General features: G+C 47.9%; 1 long non-coding RNA gene across 2 annotated transcripts; it reads right to left on the bottom strand.

Annotated features, from left to right (window-relative positions):
- Positions 1-1,987: 1,987 nt before the first annotated feature.
- Positions 1,988-5,639, bottom strand: LOC102548914 (uncharacterized). Of its 2 annotated transcripts, XR_005486295.2 has the most exons (3): positions 5,425-5,639; positions 3,741-4,042; positions 1,988-2,504 (listed from the first exon to the last, which is right to left on the bottom strand). It is a non-coding gene; the product is annotated as an uncharacterized LOC102548914 (long non-coding RNA). The 2 variants fall into 2 exon arrangements; XR_005486296.2 differs by lacking the exon at positions 3,741-4,042.
- Between the last annotated feature and the right edge of the window lie 3,036 nt (positions 5,640-8,675).

Genomic DNA, 8,675 nt, shown 5'->3' with positions numbered 1-8,675 from the left:
CATCTAGAGTCACCTCCTCACTGTCTCTCCTTAGAAAACACACTGATAGCCAGGGCACAGCCCACTTTAATTCTAGAACTCAGAAGGCACAGCAGGCCGATCTCTGGTCTGTGTATTGAGTTCCAGGACAGCCAGAGCTTTGTGAAAAGAGAAAGAGCGAGCTCCTGTACTGAAAAAGAAAAAGAAAACAAAAAGGCATCCAAGGGATAGTAGTAAAACAAAATATAAAGTAAAGCAAAAACAAGACAAACAAGTAGAAATAGTTAGACAAAGCAAATGGAAGAAAAGAAAAAGAGCCCAAGAAACAGATACACCGTAAAGACACACATTCAGAAGTCCCATAAAACACAAAACCGGGGGCTGGGGATTTAGCTCAGTGGTAGAGCGCTTGCCTAGGAAGCGCAAGGCCCTGGGTTCGGTCCCCAGCTCCGAAAACAAAACAAAACAAAACAAAACAAAAAAAAAAAAACACAAAACTGGAAGTCAAAATATATATGCAAAACATGTAGGGTTAAAAATAAAGGTTAAGAAGGGGGAAAAAAAAAAGCCCCACATGCTGCTTCAGTCCCAGAGTGTCTGACTCTAGAAACCCTATAATTAGTGTTTTCAGCCCAGTTTTTGCCCAGGGATTAGATACCATCAGGATCTCTGCTCCATGGAGGCTTTATCTGAGCTGTGCTGTAATAATTTCCCCTTTGCTACAGAATGTGGCTCAGTATAGGGCTTGCTGGAGAAGAGACTAGGAGAGGGATAAGGAGAAAGGCAATGTGGGAGAAGAATCGACGAGAGGAAGGATAGGAAACGTTAAGTTACTCCGAATTAACCTCTAAAATAGTTTAATCAACCTCTAAAATTCTTTAAGACAGAAGCAAAGCACAGCCCTAAGTGCTGAGGATAGAGCCTGCCTGTGCCAGACAAATGCTGCTGCTGAGCTGTCCCACCAGCCCCGACGTTCTCACGGGGTTCCTCTTCTTTAATGCCTTTAAAGGGTTTTGGTAGCATTTTTTAATTGAAAACTCCATAATTTCTTTTGTTGTAGACTTGTAAATTCCAGTTAACATAGGCTGCCCATTCATGGTCTTTTTTTCTGTTGCCTGGGACTTCTAGTTTAGTAAGTTTAGGTATGTCAAAAGTTACTTCACCACACCCCCTTTGATTAAACACTTGCAAGTTCAATTACCATAACTGTCAACCATGAAGCCAGCTGGAGGAGCAAATGGTGTTTTCTCCAAACCTCCACCTATTTCTCAGCTTAATGGCTTTCTCCCATGAAAGTCATGACCAACTTTGTAGCTTGGCGGGATTTGCTATCTGTGGGTGTAGCCCCTTTGGTCCTTAAGTCAATTCTGCCGTACGATGTCTTGTGTAAGGGGGCTCAGCACACCGGATGGTCATCCTTTCTGTGAATCTTCTGAGCCGAGCCAACAAGGTTTCTTACAAACATGGTGAGGGTATTGTGTCTTGCTCCCCTTAGGGTGTTGCACACCATGGGGAGCCCCCCTGCCACCCGCACCCTGTTGGGCTGGAAGGGAAAATGCTTCTTGTCTCTTCTCAAGCAGCCACTGTAACTTCCCTGTCATGATGAACTGGACCCTTGACCTAGGAGGAAAACAAACTTCTCCCTTAAGTTTCTTTTGTGATATATCATAACAGCAACAGGGAAAGTACCTAAGGTGGTGTGGTGGTCTGCTGAGAGAATATATCCCAGGAGTTTTACTTCATAGACAGGTTTTAGATCAAATGGACAAAATGGTTGTTAAGGAAAGTAAAAATAATTCAAGATAACTGTCTCTGGATCTGCAATATCCCAACTCTGTGATCGTAAAGTCTAATCAGTCCGTCTACCTCAATGGTCAGCGTAGGTGAGGGGCCTTTGTGGGGATTTAGATTTATATCTCCCTAGTTTCACCTTTTATAGAATGTCTTACAGTTGGGTATTATCGTAATTAAAAAAAATCCCCCTGTATGATCAATTGAACCTCACAGAACATTTTTAAAGATTTTATTGAAAACAGTTCTGACCAGACATTGGTGGCTCAGGCCTGAAAGCCCAGAACTCAAGGGCTTGAGGAAGGAGGCCTGTCACAAGTTCAAGGCCAGCATAGGTCACAGACAGAATGGAACAAAACAACAGAAATTATTTTATTAATAGATACGTGCATTTATACATTTGTCATTAGAGAGGAGAAAATATTAAGTGAAATATGGTCATGGTGAGACTATTTAGAGAAAGGAGAAGTAGCAGGTGCATGAGTGTTACACACATGTAACATTCGTGTAACATGTAAAATCATGGGATCCCAGCATTGGGGCCCGGAAGATGCCCAGTTGCCCAACCCACACAGAAAGCCAGGGCTCCATCTTAGTCCTTCGTCGTTCCTGCGGCTGTGATAAAACATCCTGAGAAATCAGCACAAGGAAAGGTTGCTGTTGGCTTTCTGAGGAGTGTCATGTACCCTGAAGGGAGTCAAAGCAGTGGAGTTCGAAGTATGGTCGCATCGCCCCTGCAATTAGGAAGCGGAGGGCAGTGAATGTTCGTGCTCAGCTCGCTCTCTCCTGTTTTACACTACCCATTTATCAGTTGTGTATGTGGCAGGGAGGGACAAGATGTGCTTGGTGTGGGAGTGAAGGTCAGGAGACCTCGGGTCCTCAGGCTGGGCTGCCATACATTTACACACTGAGGGTCTCACCAGTCCTTGCTCTCTTCTTACCGTCTAGGACCCAAGTCCAGGAATGGTGCCACCTATCATTAGTGTGCCTTCCTACCTCAGATAGGAGAATTGACTTCCACATGTGTGCCATGGCGTGTACATGGGACTTTAAAAGTCTCCATTGCCACAGCATGACGGTTGTCAAGATTCTGCTCATCTGTCCTTATGCATGTCCTCTGAAGCATTAGTGCTTCACTCTGTGTCTCAGCCCCAGCAGGGAGCACAGGCCTTGTAATGTAAGGGAAGAGCGACCTTCCCACATGCAGAGGCTTGCTTTGTGTGGCTGAAGCACTCAGCCTGGGAACGGCCTGCAGAGGGGACACACCACAGTGATGGAGGGGCTCATCAGGGTCCCTCTGTTAACCATGTCTGAGGTGAGGAAACCTGGGCTTTGCAGAGTTGATGCTCACAACTCCAATAGTCCTCTGCCTCTGAAGGGCCCTGAGAGTAAGGGTTGCACACAGTAGGATCCCCCTAAACTGGAAACAATATAAAAATGCCGTCCCTCCTGCTGCGGGTGGCTGAGAGACTGTGCAGTGCACATAAAGGTGCCCTGAAAACCAGTTTGAAAGAAAAAAAAGGAGTCAATGTGAGATGAAAACACACTGTCCTTAACTGAAGAAAATTATTAAATTTGATACTTCTTTCTAAATAAAAAAAAAAAGAAAGAAAACCATAATTTGTACGTGGTTTCTAGGGTATTATTTATGTCCTGTACTCCTCCCCCCACCCTTTTCGGGGGCTTCCCTCCCACAGTCACACCTTTCCCATCCCCTCCCACCTCCCTCTAAGGAATGAAGTGATTTTCCCAGTGTATTTAGTCTTGACCCCTGGATGGCAGGACCCCGGTTACTGTTTCTGGTTTTTTAGGCATCTCCGTGTTCCGGCTGGGTTCACGTCTCTGGTCAGACTGTAGTTGTTTAGAGGCAGTTTATGAACTTCCCACATAGGACTCTGTTGGGGTCTGCCCTGGATGAGAACCACTTCCCTTGCAGCCAGTCCCTAAAACATATTTCCCTTTATGGTTACTTTTTAAGAAGCGTGAAGTCTGCCTCTTCTGTGTGAGTATGTGCTGCAGGTCCAGGAGAGGACGTTGCAGCCCCTCGAGCTGGAGCCGTAGGCCACTGGGAGTCGCCTGATGTGGCTGCTGGGAGCGGAACTCCTGGCCTCCAGAAGAGCAGCCAGTGTTCCTAACCGCTGAGCCAGAAACCCCCTGCATATGTCTAGATCTCGTTTTGTTTTCTTGAGCACAGTGGCTTTGTGTGGCTTCAGGGCTGTAGCATCCGACAGCAGAAATGACAGGGCAGTGAGGTGGACAGGTATCAACAAAGCTTTGGGAAGGAGAAAGCGGAATAAAGAAGTATTAGCACAAGGTAGGTCTCCTCTCCTTGAGACCAAAACTCTTTGAGCAGAGACTTCTTACTGTACAAAGCACCTAACACATGCCATCAGTGGCTGCTGACCGCCTGCCATAAACATTCTTCCTAGAATTGTTCCAAAACAAACAGGAATCGGAATGAAGCCCCTTGAAATCTGGGCCCTTACTACATCCCGAGAACTGGAGGGGTTAACTGCCTTTGAAGCCCTCCGCTGTAACCTGAAATCCGTTTTACCATTGAATAGCAGCCGCCACCACAGCCTGTGACGGGGACCAGCAGCTGTAGATGGCTTCCGGAGAATGGGAGCCTGCCAGCTCTTTGGCAGTCAGAAGCCCGGATCTTCCTGGGGGAGGAGGGGGGTGCTGGGGCTGAGTTCCTATACAGGATTTGATCCAACCAGATGCTGAACTTCTGGGAAATGGCATAAGGCCCCTTGACCTTTGGCGAGTGGGTCACGGTATCCAGCCGGCTGGTATGGTCTTCTTTCGTGGCTAACCGTCCTTTGATCCTGAGATTTCTCATTTGATGTGGCTTTAAGAGGAGTTTTCAAGATGTCTCTGGTCTCCAGCAGACCTTGCCCTGCTTTGGGTTAAGGGATTTGGCACACCATGCTTCATGGTGGATCGGAGACCTCTATTCCGTGGGAGACCAGAAATCTTTCCCCTACATAGTACTTGGCATCGTGAGCAGAGTTAAGCAGCTTGGCATGTGAAGGGGAAATGGCTCCTTCCTGAGGGCAGCTTCTTCTCCCCTCACATCTGGTATAGATTGTTCAGGTAAAGATTTAGGCCACGCCACCCTCACCCCAGGCCTCTTCCCAGGTTTCCCCTGCCCGACTCTGCTGCCATCTTGCATACACCCTTACAGAGTGCCTTGCTCTGAAACCTGAAGGTTCTCCAGCATCAAAGGCGAAGCTTTAAAATCCGTCTTAGGCTGCCTGTACTTTCTGATCGCCGTGACTCCAGACATGCGTTTTATCCTGCCCTTTACGCCACCTGATAAGGTACGCCTGGTAATCTAAATCTCCAACGTTGAGGCCAGCCTGGTCTACATGGTAACTTCAAAGCCAGCCAGGGCTACATAGGGAGACCCTCTCTCAACAGCAGACATCCCCCAAAGTCCTCTTCTTTTGAAGTAGGCTGTTTTCTTAGAGCTCTATTAAGCAAGCAAGGCGTTTTATAGAAGGGACCTGAATGCCCCACATTTGGGCATCTGCAGGGGACCCTGGAAACCCATAGTTAACAAGATACCTAGAGGTGTATTTATTAGTAGAAAATCGTGATTAGTAAAATTGTTCTTATTTTCTTTAAAGTGTCATTTTAAAACTGCTGTACCTTTAAAGCAGTCTTCGGTTCACAGTGAAGTTGGGCAGTTTCCTCTGTCCCTGCCCTCACACGCGTGTGGCCTCTCTGTTGTCAGCATCCCCCACTTCAGTAGCTTTGCTCCCTCCCACTAGGAGCACCGGCTTCAAGATGCTGACTTTAATTTGGGGGTTAAGTCTTCCGCTGGCCCTGGAAAGTGCTGATTTGGAAAGTTGGCTTTGCTTTCCTAGGTCAGGTTGGCTTATGTCCCTCAAATCCCTTCAGAAGCCCATGCAGCAATGCTGGGGAGTGACCACACGAGGGCAGTAGAGACCCACGACTATTCAGCTAACTTGCAAAGTCTGAAAGAAATGGCTCCAAGTCAGAAGAAAAGGATCAAAGAGAAAACAGTCTTCTGAGGGAGTCAAGGGCAGCAGGTTGCTTCAGCTCAGCGGTGTCTCTCCCAGCCCAACACCTGGACGCAGCTCTCGAGCCAGGAGACATTGCCAGGGTCCAGAAGCCGCACCCCAAATCCCTCTCCCAACAGAAGGCTGGTCCCCAAGTCTCTTTCCAACCCCTTGTTTCTGCCTTTGGGTTCTCCTTGACAGTCACTCTCCACTTACAGTGAGAACGCTCTGTGGGGGAATTCGGTCACTGTATAGTGCTCGCTCTTACAACTTTACGGTTTACAGAGGTGTCTCACACCTCTCTTTCCCCAGATCTGTCATCTGTCATTCTTGAACAGCAGAAAGGGGATGGTTGTCATTTGCTGTTGAAGGAAACAGACTGAAAACAAGTGCCTTGTTCAAAGGCACACCTCGTTTGCCTCGCTAAACCAGAAACCCTGTTTTAGGTAAACTGGCTCTAACCACTGAGCTCTCTAGATTGTTCCTGTTCCCCCCCCCCCCAGCTCCAGCCCCCACCTCCATGCTGGGAACACAGGTACATGCAGCTGTATCCATCTGGGGATTCAAGCCCTCTTACATGCTGAGCTGCTCCCATTCCTGCTCCCAAAGGGCTGGAAACTGTAACCCGCTCATGCCAGCTAGGTGCACACAAAGCCCCGGGAACGTAGCAGAACACACCTAGTCTCAGGAGTATTCTTGGTTAATGGGGAGTTTGTGGCCAGCCTAGTGTATGTGAGACCGTGTCTTGAAAAAGGAAAGGACAACATTAAATAACCACTCAGTCATTGATGTGCAGTGAGGCAGACAGTGGGAAGTTTAAGGTTCCCAAAGTCAAGTTTTAACCAACTGTGGTAAGGCCCGGGACAATGTAAAACTACTGACAAAATAATTATAAGCCGGAGTCTGCCTGAGCAGCGTAACACTGAACTGTTCACCTTACGCTCCTCCTCTGTGGAGTGGATACCGAATTCCTTCCCACCTGAAGTCAGATTAGAAGGGTGTGAAAGTGTGTTGAGGCTTCAAGTGAACGCACTGTGCTAGTGTCCGTCTATCCAGGACCTCCCTTCTCTTTGCCATTCCGAGGAACCAATTACTAAGTACAGTTCAGTTTGCCGCCCACACGTCTGAAGTGGGGAGGGGAGGAGGGCCGGAGGATCCCCGGGATCATTCTGGGAACAAGTCCTAGCACATGTCACTGTTTGCTCTGTCATCCTGATTCAATGACCTCATATGAGGAAGGGAGGAGCCGAGGGAGCTGTCCTCCAGATACCTAAGGAGGCTCCTGACAAACTGTTTTCATTGGCACAGAGACAGGTCCAGGGTCCGTGTTTGAAGTCTGAGCTAATCTTGGAAGAGGAGAATAGTACCTCCCACAGTTGTCCTGGCTTTGCTTCTGGGGGAGCTGCCCCGAGCTGCCCAAGAGAGTGCTGTCATGGGCATTGGAGTCCAGAACACACACTGCCCTGGCCCCAAGTTCCCTTAGACACCCAGGGCCTGGGGCCGGGACAGCTCCTACCTTGATACTTACGGGATTACTGGCCCCGATTGGCAGAGGCCTCAGTGATCCCAGGAGTCAGAGCCTATCTATCCTTGAGGTTGCCTACTATGTACCTGGCCTTTGAGGGAAACAAGTCAGGCACTGTCAAAAGGCCAGGTGGGACCTCTCCGTTTCCTTTCACCATAAGGACTCCTCTTCTCCATCCTCTCGAGTACTTAACGATTTTTTCAGCTGGTTGAGATGCATGGCTATTTTTAGTTTTTTAAAAGACAGTCTTGCTATGTAGCCCAGGCTAGCCTTCAACTCTGAGTTTTTCTCCCTCAGTCCTGAGCGCTAGGGTTCAGTTACACCTGCTTAAAATAAGGTTTGAATAAAGTATTCTTTTGGTACCCAAATTGAACGTATTAATCTTTAATTTTTAGTCTGTTGGTGATAAAATATCCACAGAGCCACAAATAAAGGTTTCAGATCACTAACAGGATTACTGGCTGGGATTGGCAGATGCCTAACATCACTATGCTGAGTTAATATCCAGTCATAAAAAAAGAAATTGAACAGTTTTAGCTGTCCTGTTAAGCCTGGTTGGGCTTTGAAAAAATATTTTTAATAGCTGGCCAGCTACAAGGAAGATAGTAGGATTTGGAGGTGACAAGATGGCAGCTGGACTTTGAAGGAGAAAGTCAGAATTCGCAAGCAGAGAAGGAGAGAAATCTGCTGCAGAGGGGGTGGGATGGCCCAGGTCTACCTCTGACATCTCCATCCCACGGCTGATCGATTAGATGGGGCTGTGGCTTGAATGCTGTGGTTTAGAGCCAGGCTTTGGAGTAGAACTAACGAGGGCGGAGATGAGAACCGGAAATCTTACGGTTGAATGTCCCGATCTTTCCACATCATAGTCTGGAGAAATAGAGGCAGGAAATCCCACTGCAGCCCCTTTGGCTCCCATGGGCAAGCGCGGGAAAGAATACATCTAAGGATAAGCCAAAAACTCTGACCAGAGCTGGCCAGGAACCTGTCTCCCACCCTGGCAGCCCCACCCTTTAGCTCCAAGAGAAATCATTTATTTTGTATGATTTTTAAAAATTGGCTCATCTCGTAAATGTTCCAGAGTCGGAACAGGCTGTGCCATGGCTGAAATAAACCTGCTGAACAAATAAACAGGGCAGGCTGTGGGGTTGGGGAAAGCACAAAACGAGGCCCTATTGGACCCCAGGGGCTCAGCAAGGCTGCCCAGAATCTGGGCTCTGTCTCTTCCTAACAGGAGAGACATTTAAGCAGCATTTAGGTTGCAGGTGGGGGAAATGGGGGTCTGGGGGACTGTCTCTTCTGGCTCTGCTCTGAGGGGAGAAGGGCAGTGCTTTCTCTCTATAGCACTGTGA

The sequence above is a fragment of the Rattus norvegicus genome, chromosome 6 (genome assembly GCF_036323735.1).
Source record: "Rattus norvegicus strain BN/NHsdMcwi chromosome 6, GRCr8, whole genome shotgun sequence".
NCBI lineage: Eukaryota > Metazoa > Chordata > Mammalia > Rodentia > Muridae > Rattus > Rattus norvegicus.
Note: the sequence above shows the minus strand (reverse complement) of the source record. Positions and strands in the feature narration are given on the sequence as shown.